We start from the raw sequence: 14,598 nt of genomic DNA, 5'->3' as shown, positions 1-14,598 counted from the left end.
CCCGAATAGAACCGTTAGAAGGCTCGGAAACTGAATCCAATCCTCTCGACCGCCACGTCACGTCACCATAGCCTTTGCGGTGTGCAAATCTTAGCTAATTGACAAAACGGCACTTAAAGTGATTTTACTCTCGTTGCCTCAGCGTATTTTTAGCTTAGTGTGTTGAAAGTTTTATGTGTGATTTACTTTGTTGAGAAATTGGTGTTTTGGTTTTTAACGTTGGTGCAATTAAACTAAAACAAGGCAATTTTTTCCGAATGATTCCGCACTTGAAAAGTTGACAACACTGTCGTTATGTCGATTTATCAAATTTTCAGCAATGTAAAACCTAAACCATCTGGAATCGATCAAATTTTGAAGTTCATTACTTTTCTCATCTTGAAGCCATCATTTTTGCCATCTGTCGTGAAGACGTGACCAGACCAATCTTTCGCTAAGTTGCTCGCCACATAAAGTTTTTAACAGCAAGTATGCTTCCACTCGAGGATATTATTTTATATACCCACAGAGCGCGAAAAATGGTACTCAAAACCACTGATCTGTGGTCTTCCCGGTTGAGAAAATCCCACAAGAATTATTCGATGATGCGGCGTTGTGCATCTTCAAGACGGTGTAATTCATGAGATGAGATGGTTGAGTGCTTGATATACGATCTGGTACTTACAGAAGGTCATAAAAAATGAAAATGGGTGCACTGCCAGCGACAGCAGATAAAATATTGCGCGCAAACCCCAAAGTTTTATTCCCACCTTTAGGTTTCCGCGCCGAAGACCCAGCGCCAGATTCGGCGACAAAGAGATTTGACAGCAAGCGCCGAACAGTTGGCAATCCTGATATTTGACGGTGGCCATCCGTTAGCTGTGGGAGTGAATTGTTGTCATGCATATAGAGCATTTCGCTGAAAATGCATGTGTATTATGTTATTATTGACAAATGTTTTGCTGTGCTAGTGAGAAATATAGCGATATGCTGTATCGCGTAAGCTTTCGCTGGGAGAAAACGTCATAGAACTCAGCGAGGTAAGGAAAATTTTCAATGAAAAAAAACAATATTATATGCTTTATTGACAGCTGTGTTTATTACACTGAAAGAAAACATCAAGGTCGATCGGTGATAATTTCCGCTCAGTCGTACACTACTGATTCTCATAAAATCAGACATACGACTCACTACGACTTAGTTTGCACCAATTACACTTGTTTTCATAATAACGTCGTTAATATTCCATGTTTGACAGGAATCTCCTAATTCTTCTCTTATCTTCCCTTTCAAACAAGCAGAAACATGTGCCAGATTTGTAATTACATAGGGTGGGGCAAGACGGGTCGCATAAGGATGGATCACCATAACTTCGTAAATACAAATCGGATTGGTTTGCATTCGTCCGCTACTCTTTAATACACAAGTTAGCTATGCTAAAAGTCGATAATAGTTATTTATGTAACGAGTTGCAAAAAGATGATTTTTTCAGCACGAGTCGTACAGTTATCCAACGAGGCTTGCCGAGTTGGATAAATACGAAGAGTGTTGAAAAAATCAAGTTTTGCAACGAGTTCCATACAAAATTTTATGCAATGATTTTTTTCATAATGCAACTCATTTGAGTTGCATAATATTCATAATGCAACTCAAATGAGTTGCATTATGAACATTATACAACTATTTTTCATAATGCAACTCATTTCAGTTGCATAATGAACCAGTTCGGAAAAATTGACCATTATGATACCAATATTAGTTGTATAAATCAAAAAATATGATACTGAATTGCATAAAAAGTTCATTAAATACAAAATATGATGTTAAACAAGCAGTTTTAAAAGGTGATCGATTTTGTGCCGTGAAAAAAGTGCGGGGCAAGATGGGTCCTTTTAAGTAATTAACAATTTCTCAACGAAAAACGTCAAAATATAAGATTTGTTCCGCATTCAAATATGCTCCATATCCATACTGAGTAAACAAGAGCTACTAGTAAACATTTTATAAATTTATTTGGAAAATAAAAAACTTTACGATTTGAGTGGTCCTGAGGCGACTTGAAAATCGATGTTTTTACTAAAAAATTATCATAATGTTATGTTATAGTTTTGAGCGTTTATTCCGCTTGATTGAAGTCATTTATGAGATAGTCTTGTAATAAAAAATAAATAACTTTTGAATGCTCCACAAATACGTTCAAAATTGAAGGTGACCCATCTTGCCCCGCGGCCGTTTATATGGAGAATATATGGAATGTATCGCATAAGAAAAATGGCAAAAAACATTTTATTTTGTATTTCCAATGAGAGTGAATAATTTTTCAATCAATGCCAAAAACTTGTGTATATTCATGCTGGTCATCTAACAATATTATTAACATAATCAAAACATGAGTAATGCGCCCGAAAATGGCACTGACCCATCTTGCCCCGCGACCCATCTTGCCCCGCCCCATCCTATCAATAGTGACAGAAAAGGTTACCTTTCCAACAAGCCTGTCTCTATCACTACTCCAGGTCATTCATCACCCAAGAGTATTAATGACTAACCAGCTCACTATTCGTCTTTTTTTCTCACACACGACAATGGTGTTATCAAAACACACGCCACCTTCCCAAGGACGAATGAACCAACAACGGACGGATGGAACGCGTTCCTGATGGGAATGAAAGTGAAACGCCAGCCTTCATCACCCAAATCATTTGTTTTCCTCTTCCTGGGCTGTGAGGCTGGAGGCTGTCAGTTCTGGTTTGCATCTTGTACGCTTAGTTAGCGTCATTGTACTATGGAAGGGTGACCTAATAGCTGGAAAATAACTACAATAGGGCATTGACAGTCGGTCGTCATGCGTATGTGGTATGGAGGTGGTGAGCTCGTTTCATTAAACTTCATTTTCAGAGAAGTTTTTTTTCCTAATTCCAAACTAATGATTCTGACCATTTCTCTTTTCATCGTCGTCTGTGAGCTCTTATTTCATATCTCTCTTCTTTTATTCGTTTCTCGTATCTCTCTTTCATATTTCATTATCTCTCATCTCTCATTCCTTTTCTCTAAGCTCTCATCTCTCATCTTTCATCATCATCGCTCATCTTTGATCATTATCTCTCATTATCATTATCTCTTATCTCCTGTCTCTTAAGTCTCATCTTTCATCTGTCTTCGTTCGCATTATCGTCATCATGACCATCTCTTATCTTTAATCTCTTATCATTAATTCTTCTGTCATCATTATCCCTCATCTCTTCTCTTTTATCTATACCTCTCATCATATGGCACAAATTTCCCGAATGGAGGAGAACGTGCCTCTAGTGCCGACCTACTGATACCTCTCATCATCATCATCATTTCTTATTTTAATCACTTATCTTTTATCTCTCATCTTCCATTTCTCATCACATATCTTTCATCTCATTCCTCACCTCTTATATATCATCTTTCATTTCTCATCTCTCACTTCTCATTTTCCATCTCTCATAAAACATATCTCATCATGATCATCATTGTCATCTCTAAACCGTTCATCTCTCATCTCTCACCACTAATTCCTCATTTCACATCTCTAACCTACCATTTCTCATTATCATCTCTCATCTCCCATCTCTCATCTCCCATCTCTCATCTCCCATCTCTCATCTCCCATCTCTCATCTCCCATCTCTCATCTCTCATCTCTCATGCCTCATCTCTCACCTTTAATCTCTTACCTCTCATTCCCATTATCTTTTATTCCTCATTACTCATATCTCCTTTCTTATCTCGTTCCTCCCATCTCCCACCTCTCATTTATCATCTTTTATCAGATGTGAGATCTGATCATCTTTCATTTATCATCTCTCACCTTTCATCTCTCAAGTCTCGTCTTCCATTTCTCATCTCTCAAAATGTATCTCTCATCTTTCAACTCTCTTTTTTTACCTTTTTTTATCATCTCTCATTTCTCATCACTAATCTCTCATCTTTCGTCTTCTATCTCTCATCATTGTCGTAACGAAAGATGGTAGCATAAATTCCACATCTGATCGATACTACAATGGAAACCAGACTGAATTCATCCACCTAGTCCCGAATTCACGAACCCCCTACCTGCGTACCATCTCGGTTCCGTTTCTGAAATTTTCACCTTCTCTCTCTCACCCCAATACGGTTCTCCGCAAGCTAAGGCAGTACCGAAAGAGTGCATTCTTGATTGCGCTCTCTCGCTTTCAACCGAATACAACTTTCGTTCAGTTCACGCTGGTTTGTTTTGAGGTGTTCACATTATTATTTTCACTACACACATGATATAATTTAATAATTTATCTTATCAATCCAACCCTAACCACTACAATCATCATCTCTCATAATTATCTCTCTTCTTTCATCTCTCATTTCTCATAATTTATCTCTCATCATGCATATATCATTTCTCATCTCTCATCTCCCATCTCTCATTATCATCTCTACTCCTATCTCTCATTTCGCATCTCTAACCTCTCACCGCTCACTTATCATCTTTTATCTCACATCTCTCATCTTTCATCTCTCATGTCCTACCTCTCATGTCCTACCTCTCATGTCTCATCTCTCACCTTTTTTCTCTCTCCCATCTTTCATTTCTCATCTTTCACTTTTCACCTCTCATAATTTATCTGTTATTTCTCAACTCTAATTTCTTACTCATCGTATCTTATCTCTCATTTCCCATCTCTTATTTCTCATCTCTTATCTCTGACCCCCTACCTCTCATCTCTAATTTCTTATCTCACATATCTCAACTCCCAACTCTCATCTCTCATTACTCATCATCGATCTCCCATCTCTCACCTCTCGTCTCTTATCTCTCATAATCATATATCTTCTTTCATCTCTCATTTCTCATAATTTATCTCTCATCTCTCATATCCGTTCTCTCCTCCTTTCATTTATCATCTCTCAACTATCAAAAACTTCAATTTTCAGAATTTTGTTTCTAACTCCAAACTAATGATTCTGACTTGTTTAACTCACCCAATCAATTCCTCTAGTACATCTAGAAAGCTACTACGCCTTCTCATCTGTAGGAAGAATACACGGAGAAGAGTATTCGTTTACATTAATTAATCCTTGATTATTCTGTCATCATCATCATCATCACCATCATCATCATCATACATCACATCTCATCTCTCACCTATCATCTTTCATTATCATCATCATTTTTATTCTCTCATAATTTTCCTTCATCTCTTACCTTTTATTTATCATTTTTCATCTTTCATCATCATCATCATAATTCACACTTAAAATAGAATGTCGAGATCGCTTGTGCAAATCTCGGTTAAAGTGCATTTGCTGTATCTCGGCTAAACACTTGATGTTTGAAGTTTGATGCCAGCGGCACCCATAGGTGTTGCTATGAATATATTTTTGTCGATATTTCCGTTGAATTAAAGTTGCCGAGCACTCGGCTGTGCGGATCTCGGTCTTATTTTTATCACTTATCTTTTATTTCTCATCTTCCATTTTTCATCACACATCTTTCACATCATTTCTCATCTTTCATTTCTGATCTCTCAATACTCATCTTTCAACTCTTATATAACATCTCTCATCATGATCATCATCGTCATCTCTAAAGCTTTGATCTATCATCTCTCACCACTAATTCATCATTCCTCATCTCTCACCTCTCATCTCTCATTATCATCTCTTATCTTCTATCTCTCATTTCGCATCTCTGATCTCCCATCGCTAACTTATAATCTTTTATCTCACATCTCTCATCTTTCATCTCTCATGTCCTATCTCTCATGTCTCATCACTTACCTTTTACCTCTCTCCTCTTAAATCCCATCTTCATTTCTCATCTCTCACCTCTCATCTCTCATAATTTATCTGTTATCTCTCAACTCTCATTTCTTACTCATCGTATCTTATTGCTCATTTCCCATCTCTTATTTCTCATCTCTTATCTCTGACCCCCTAACTCTTATCTCTCATTTCTTATCTCACATTTCTCAACTCCCAACTCTCATCTCTCATTACTCATCACTGATCTCTCATCTCTCACCTCTTGTCTCTTGTCTCATAATCATCTCTCATAACCATCTCTATTCCTTCATCTCTCATCTCGCATTTCTCATAATTTATCTCTCATCGCTCAACTGTCATCTCTCATCTCCGTTATCTCCTTCTTTCATTTCTCATCTCTCAACTCACATCTCTCATCATCATCTCTCTTCTTTCATCTATCTTATCTCATTTCTGATCTCTCATCTCCCATCTCTCATCCTTCCGTTTCTCATTTCTCAACTCCCATCTTCTACCTCTGAATTCTCATCTCTCATATCTGACCTCTCATCCTTCAACTCTCATATATCATTTATTACCTTTCATCTCTCATTTCTCATATCTCAATTCTCATTTCTTATGTCTTATCTCTCATTCTTGACCTCGCATCTCTCATCTTTCATCTCTCGTTAATCAACTCTTAACTCTCATCTCTCATCATCATTTTTCATCTCTCACCTCTCATCTCTCATGATCATCTATCATCTCTCATCACTTCTCACTGAACTTTTATCGGTTATCTTTCATTTTGTATCTCTCATCTTGCATCTCTTATCCTGCATCTTTCATCTCTCATCTCTTATTTTTCATCTTTCATCTCTTACTCTTATCTCTCATTGCCCATCTCTCATCATTATAATGTCTTATCTTTTACCTCTTATCTCTCATCTATCACCTCTTATTTCCTATCTGTCATCTCATCTCTCATCATCATCATCATCATCATCATCATCATCATCATCATCACTATCTCTCATCTCCCATATCTTATCAACATCTCGGATCTATCATTTCGAATCTCCTATCTCTCATCTATTAGCTATTATCTCTCATATCTCATCTCTCGCCTCTTATCTCACATCATCATCTCTCATCTCTCATTATCGTCATCCTCATCCCCATCTCTCATCTCTAAGCTCTTTTCTCTCATCTCTCTTCTCTCATTACCATCATCATCATCATCTGTCATTTCTCATCTCTCACCTCTTCAAAGAACAATTCCCAACCACTTTCTTACGCATAGATGCAAGAAAAATTCCGGAAACGACAACCCAAAACCGCGTCCAACTTTCTAAGAAATTCAATAAATTTATTCCTCTATTCACAGCCGTTCCGGCTCACTTCCCCAAACTGGATTCTCGGAACAAAAATTTGGCACAATTTGCAATTCATTGCCGTAGAGCCTGTCGAGCCACACGGCCGCAGTTCAAAAACTCGTTTAAAACTAGTTCAAAATTATGCCCTCGTTGTACCGGCCCCTCTTTTCCCCAAACCCTAGGAAAAAAAGATCACCATTCTTATTCTCCATCTCGGGGTATTGTCTCCAAGGCAGCGAGAGGCCCCCTATAAAAACCCACATCGTTCATCTTGAAGTCCTACACAACCAACCAACAGGAAGGAAAATGGGAAAACTTTGCCGCAACGAAACCGCCTCACTGATGGTCGGTCAAAGCCTGCTTGGCTCTCTGTTGATGTCAGAAGACGAAGAGGCCAAGAGTGCCAAAAATTGCATAGCACCGGGCGAAAAAGTGACAGTTTGGCTCAGCTAGCAGCAGCAGCAGCAGCAGCAGCAGCAGCACCATCAGAGACAAAGTTAAAGTTTGATCAAAAATGGCAGGCCTGCAGCCGAAGTGGTGGTTTGAGAAGGGTGGGACACTCGAGTGGGAGAGCACGGGGTCGGGCACTTGTCCAAGAACGAGAATAAAATAAAGATGAGTTTTTTTGCCGGGTTTGTGTTTGTTGTGCATTTAGTGTGATGCTGATGACATTGGAATAAAAATGAGGCAAACAGTTTCAACGAGTCTGTCAGTAAGTATGACAGTTTCTCGTAGGACGTATAAGAGACCTGTTTTGAACTGCGAAACAGTTGCTTCGGAACAAAAGTAGATGACATCATTGTGATAGAACTGCAGGGCTGTCACACAACAACATCTCTGTTTCAGCAACGGTAAGTATCAAAATGAGAACCTTTCAATGATCCATTAAACATGTTTACTTCGGAGGAAGTTGAAAACTTTCCAAGAACGCTCGCCGGTTGATACTTTCGAGGCATTTAGGGTCAAAGTTTTCTCCGACACCACATTAGAATTCAAGAATGTCGTCACCGAAAATAGTATGTTGGAAACAATTTTCCCCACTCAGCTCACGTTCACCAAGAACCTAATTTCACCGGAACGATTATCGGGCAGGAAGTTGATTCTTCTCGAGCAGCACAGCAACCAAATGCAGAATGGTAGTCTAGGTATATGAAGCAAGAAAAGTATGGCCTTCGCAGCCTGCCGCTTTCATAAACTTTGGCAACTAAACACAAGGTGGAGAACTTGTTCCAATTGCTACTATGTACAACTCCTGGGAGGAAAGATTCTCAAAAGAATTCCAATAACAGGGCATCAAAGTCGCCCGCCTGCTGGGGAAACTCCTTCAAAACCGGTTGTCTGTCAGTGTTGCCAGATTTTTCAGGTTTAACATGTCACACCAAGAATGTGGATTTTGGCAACCCTTTCGACGACGCAGCAGCGTCGTCACCCGCCTCCAGGTGTAAGTAGCCTACTTTTCCTGTTTGCTTTAACGAGAGCCATGTCGTCGTTGGTTCAGGATGTGGAGAAAAGGGGTGAGACAGAGAATGTTTGTCAAAAAAGGTAAATAAACATGCCGGCAAGAGGGAAAGAGTGCGGGAAATATTTGAATAACTTTTTGTGCCGCTGCCTTCTCGCAGGCATTTCGTGTTTTCCCCGATGATGAAAACTGGAGCAAAACACACCCAAAAGGGGTTTTTCAGTATTCATCCTGTGCACCTTCTCGGAATGGATGTAAACATATGAAACGGCGACGGGAGGATGACTTTTGAGATTCTCGCAAAAAAAAAAAAACAAACGACACTCATTGAACGAATGGAAGAGTTTTGAGCCCAGATGTGGGAGAGCTGTTCATCGTACGAGCACTACTGGAGGAAGCTGTTGACATGGCTCTGAGGGTCAGCTATCGGATATTGGAACAACCACAAGAAGAGCTTGGAAAAAAGTTGGGCTCTATTTGCGTTCGAAAGATCAGAAACTCCAGCAGTGACAGAGATGCCTAGTGATTTTTCTTGGCAGATCTCCTGCTGCTTCATCGAGCTTTCTGATTTGAACCACAAAACATGTCGGAAGAGTACATATTAAGTCCATTTTATAAGTTTTTTTTATTGGATGTGGTTGAACATATAATTTAAAATGTTTTGATCTTGTGTCCTACCCCTGGCTTCAATCTTAAATTTCGTGTAATTTTTATTCACCGTGTTTGTCAGATAGTAGCATTTTTGAATCTCCACTGGGAAACATGAGAAATTCCATCTCATCATTTGACTCATTTGACATTTTTGGCTTACCTGGAAATAAAGAAAGAAAGAAGGATTATTAGAAATTGTTTCAGATCAATTTGATATAATATGTTTCACTCTGAAGGAAGTAGGTAATCGACAGTTTATTTCAAGGTATTTTTGGAATTTCAAAATTCTAAACCTGCAGAAACGCTATAAAAAATTTTGGATCTCTCCTGAGATGACGATTGAAATCCTTCAGAGAAGGTCTCAAAGGTTCCAGATGTTTTTCAGAGATACCTTTAAATCTTTCTCTGATATCTGATGTCTTACAGGAAAGGTCGCTGGAATTTTTGAGAAGGTCCGTTTGAGTAATGGAGAGAGAAGGATATTTTCTGTGAATTATGCGCCCATTTCTAGTAGCAATTGTGATACCTTTCATATGCGGACGAAATAACTATCCTGCTGAATACACTAAACTTATTTTTATGCACTTTTAATTTATGCACTGATTTCTGACTTCTGAATTCTGATTTCTGATCTCTGATTTCTGATTTCTGATTTCTGACTTCTGGATTCTGATTCCTGATTTCTGCTTTCTGTTTTCTGTTTTCTGATTTCTGCTTTCTGCTTTCTGCTTTCTGCTTTCAGCTTTCTGCTTTCTGCTTCCTGCTTTCTGCTTTCTGCTTTCTGCTTTCTGCTTTCTGCTTTCTGCTTTCTGCTTTCTGCTTTCTGCTTTCTGCTTTCTGATTTCTGATTTCTGATTTCTGATTTCTGATTCCTGATTCCTGATTTCTGATTTCTGATTTCTGATTTCTGATTTCTGATTTCTGCTTTCTGCTTTCTGCTTTCTGCTTTCTGCTTTCTGCTTTCTGCTTTCTGATTTCTGATTCTGCTTTCTGCTTTCTGCTTTCTGCTTTCTGCTTTCTGCTTTCTGCTTTCTGCTTTCTGCTTTCTGCTTTCTGCTTTCTGCTTTCTGCTTTCTGCTTTCGGCTTTCTGCTTCCTGCTTTCTGCTTTCTGCTTTCTGCTTTCTGATTTCTGATTTCTGATTTCTGATTCCTGATTCCTGATTCCTGATTCCTGATTCCTGATTTCTGCTTTCTGCTTTCTGCTTTCTGCTTTCTGCTTTCTGCTTTCTGCTTTCTGTTTTCTGCTTTCTGCCTTCTGCTTTCTGCTTTCTGCTTTCTGCTTTCTGCTTTCTGCTTTCTGCTTTCTGCTTTCTGCTTTCTGATGCCTGATTTCTGATTTCTGATTTCTTATTTATGATAAATTTCATTTTTATTGAAAGAGGGGAGGCATTAAGAACCAACATGTTTTTTTATTCTTAATCACTTAACCTAAGGCTGATACAAATTTTATTTTGAATTTTTGTCTAACCCCACCTCCCCCCCCCCCTTCAAACAATTTTGGCTGGATTTTGCATTTTGGGGGGCCGATAAAAAATATTTATCAAAATATCGGATCTTGCTGAAAATTCTTTAACAAATCCGATGAGTTTATTATTTTTTTTTTTCAGATTAAATGCTCTATTATTTTTATCCCCCCCCCCTCGACCAGTCAAAGAGCGGTGGGACAGAAAGTGAAATAAATATTTGTAACGGCCTAATTTACAGCTCTATTGTCCACTGGGGCACTACATGAGCAATTTCAATTGACAGCTACACTTACATTTTGTACAGCGCCTAGATTCTATTCTACTTTATCGAACTGGTTGCCTTTCTGCTGCTTTCACTTTTTCTACTTTATACCTAGTAGAATGATGAGCACAATGATGATGGATGATGGATGGTCGTTGTTCCTTTCCTGTTCCAGTCCAGTCCAGTCCTGTTCCAGTCCATTATGAGTAGCAGTTCGCAGATGTCCAGGTATCCGGGTCCGTTTGAGCCATGGGGCTCAGAAGCAACTGACGAAAAATTGCAAGTGCCGGGGCTGGGAATCAAACCCATGACCATCCGCATATGAAGCGAACGTGTGACCAACTACGCCACGGGTCCCGACCCGAGCACCAATATTGTCCATAAGAAAATGTAATAATGACAGTAACTACGGGAACGGTATCCAGGAGACGTTTACAGGCATACCACAGGTAAGTTGCAGGGGCTTTTCAGGGGCGTATAAGAATGTCACATGGACGATTAAGGTGGTCTCAGGGGGTTTCAGGGGGTCTCAGGAGCGTTTCAGGGGGTTCCAGGGGAGGGTTAAGGAATGTTTCAGAGGGTTTTAGAGGCGTTTCTTGGAATTTCAGGGGAAACCGGGAGGTCTCTGGGGCATTTCAGAAAGTCTAGATGGTTCCATGCTGCTCTAGTGGTTATCAGGGGTCTCATAGGCATTCCAGGTGGTCTCTGGGTGTGTTATGGTGTCCCAGGGAGTTGCGGAAGATTCAAAAGGGTTTCAGGGGGCTACTTGGTGGTCTTAGGAGAATTTACGGGGATTTCAGGGAGTTTAAAAATGACTCAGGGGCACTTTAGGGAGTCTCTCCAGGGCTTTTCAGGGGGTCCCAGGGGGTTCAGGGACATTTCAGTGAGCTACCAAGAGGTCTCAAAAGCATTTCAGGGGGTCTCAGGGGGTATCTGGAGGTGTCAGGCGTGTTTCAGGGGACCTCATGAGGTTCCGAAGGATTCCAGGGGGTGTCTGAGGCGCTTCAGGGGTCTTACGGGGTTTAATAAGGCCCAAGGGGGTTCAAAGTATGCAGGAGATATCACGCCTGACAACATTGTTGAAAGGATGTGTACGGGGGCAGACAAGTGAGATTCCGTTACATCCACGGTTTCTCGAATCGTACTTGAAAAACAGAATAAATGGCGGGCCGACCTACAGCGAGTTGAGTTAACGAGACAGGACCCAATCTTCCAGGGGAGAGAGGACAACTTAAGGCGTTAGCTGGTGGAACGTTCAACAATAGAGAGAACTCACGTACTGCCCTTTCTCGGAATCATCCCTAACGGGTCCATCTCTTAGGTATCTAATCAAGGAAACCTGTTGATTCTATAGAACAAAACAATTAAAAAAAGTTTAGAGGGATACTTGGAGGTCTTAGAGGCGTTCCTGGGAGTCTCAGGGTCGTTTCTAGGAATCTAAGTTGCGTTCCAGGGACATTTCAAGAGATCTCAATGGCTTTCCAAGGGAACTCAGGGGCGCTTCAGGGAGTTTCAGAGTGATCCATGGACGTTTCAGGAGGTCCCAAGGAGCTCTAAAGGGCCCTAGGACCGCTTGAAGGGGTCACATTGGCATTCCAGGGGGTCTCAAGGGCAAGGATATGCACGGGGGCGGACAAGACTTCCACGGTCTCTCGAATCGTACTTGATCTACAGAGAAAATGGCGGGCTAACCAACAGCAACAATGTTGGCACCCTCCTCCCCATTAGTGAGCTTGATTCTGACCGGTAGTGTACTCTACAGTACTAGCCAGGACCCAATCTTCCAGGAGAGAGAGGACAACTTAGCGGTAGCCGGTGGAACGCTTACCATTAGAGAGAACTAATGTACGGTCCCTCCCCCTTCTCGAAGTCATCCGTAACGGGCGTATCGCGAAGGTACGGAAGAGAGAGAGAATGAGGTTTTGGTGAGTCGATCACATCACCTTTAGGTATCTGATCAGCAGATTTCCTCATCCTATAAAAAAGGGGTCCAGAGGTAGACCTGGAGGTTTTAGGCGCTGTCTATAAACTAGGTAGACTCATTTTTGGCCATCTCAGACACGGTTCCCCCTTATAGATGTTTGTCTATATAAAATGTTCAAAATTTGTATGTAGCGTAGACTTTGGCCTGAAACCCTCCTTATGGACACGCCCTGTGGCGTTTCAAGGGACACTTTAGGGGGCTTCGTGGTTCTGAAGGGCCTCAAGGGTGCTACCGGGGTTTCACAGGGATTCATTTGAGTTTCAGAAGGTCCCAATGGGTTTCAATGGGCCCTAGAGGCGCTTCCAAGGGTCTCGTAGGCATTCCAGGTGGCCTTAGGGGCAGTGTCTTCATTTGTTAAATTACAGTCATCCACATCGACAAAAACCCCCCACAGAAAATCTTTGAAATACATTTGAAATGCCTTGAAACGCTCCTGCAACCTCAATAATCCCATTCAAACTCCCTTGAAATCCCCGTTATCAATTTGAAATACCCATGATATCTCATGGAACGCTATCAAAAGGGCTCCAGAAACCCCCACGAAAAACCCTTGAAATGCCCCTAAAACTTTTTGGAACGCCCTTAACCCTCGAGCGATCACGCTTTTGTATTTTTTACAACACGTTGAAAAAATCTCACTTATTGTACACAGCACTAGCGTGGTGCTGACGGAAGCTTAAAATGTCTCTGAACCCTTCTGAAACTTTCTGAAGTGTCCCGAAAACGCTCCTGAAACCCCCTTGTAACGCCCTTTGATGGCTCCTGAAGCCGATTGAAACGTCCTTGAAATCCCCATAACCCATTTGAACGCCAACGATAGCTGTCGGAACGCCCTTAATCGCCTCTGATGCCGCTTGGAACCCTCTGTTTTTGGGCTCTTTGAGATCTTCGATTTTTGGTTTTTGATTTTTCTAATTTTGAACACCTATTCTGTCACATTCGTCCGAATGTCATTCACCCGAATTTCAATTGCCCGAGTAGACCATTCGCCCGAAAGTCATCCCGCGGATTCCATGCACATTCTTTGAACAAGTTTCTGTTCTATTTTGCACATGATGAAAGTTTAAGGACAGACGCATGATGTACTTAGTATCCGACTAAACACAAGAACAGCTGTACTAGCGCCAACAATAATCATACTAGGGTAATTGTTCCCATCGTTGTGGTAGTACCTATTGTTGCGGTAATGGCAATTGAGCACTTTTTCGACTGAAACGTTACCAAAAGGTATTTTTAATAGATGTATGGTGCTTAAATTATGAGATTGCACCATTTGTTTGCTTAAGATTTGCCCAAAAACCTATTTTAAAAAAATATTTTCCTAAATGTGTTTGCTGCTGTGTTCCTATTGTTGCGGTATCCCATATGATTTCAATGGGATACCGCAACAATAGGAACAAAATACCGCAACATTAGGAACACATACCGCAACATTAGGAACACAATGTAACGACCCTAAGTCGTTATCACCCTTACTAATCCATATTAATTAGGATTCCTCAGTAGATATAATGTAATTGTCACTTATGTGGAACATTGGCACTTTTACCCTAGTAGCGATAAAGTTTGCGTTTAAATGTAAAAACAGTAAATATAATGTGCCGCCCGAGTACGCACATGTGAATCAACGGTTCACCGTTAAGATAAACAAAGACCTAGAGGTCAGAACGCTC

At 40.5% G+C, this 14,598-nt stretch overlaps 1 protein-coding gene across 2 annotated transcripts in view; it reads right to left on the bottom strand.

Moving 5' to 3' along the window:
- Window positions 1-14,598, bottom strand: part of LOC109427505 (uncharacterized protein DDB_G0290587) — a 792,302-nt gene that overhangs the window by 619,159 nt on the left and 158,545 nt on the right. The gene's annotated exons all lie outside the window — the stretch shown is intronic.

This window comes from Aedes albopictus, chromosome 1 (genome assembly GCF_035046485.1).
Source record: "Aedes albopictus strain Foshan chromosome 1, AalbF5, whole genome shotgun sequence".
NCBI lineage: Eukaryota > Metazoa > Arthropoda > Insecta > Diptera > Culicidae > Aedes > Aedes albopictus.
Note: the sequence above shows the minus strand (reverse complement) of the source record. Positions and strands in the feature narration are given on the sequence as shown.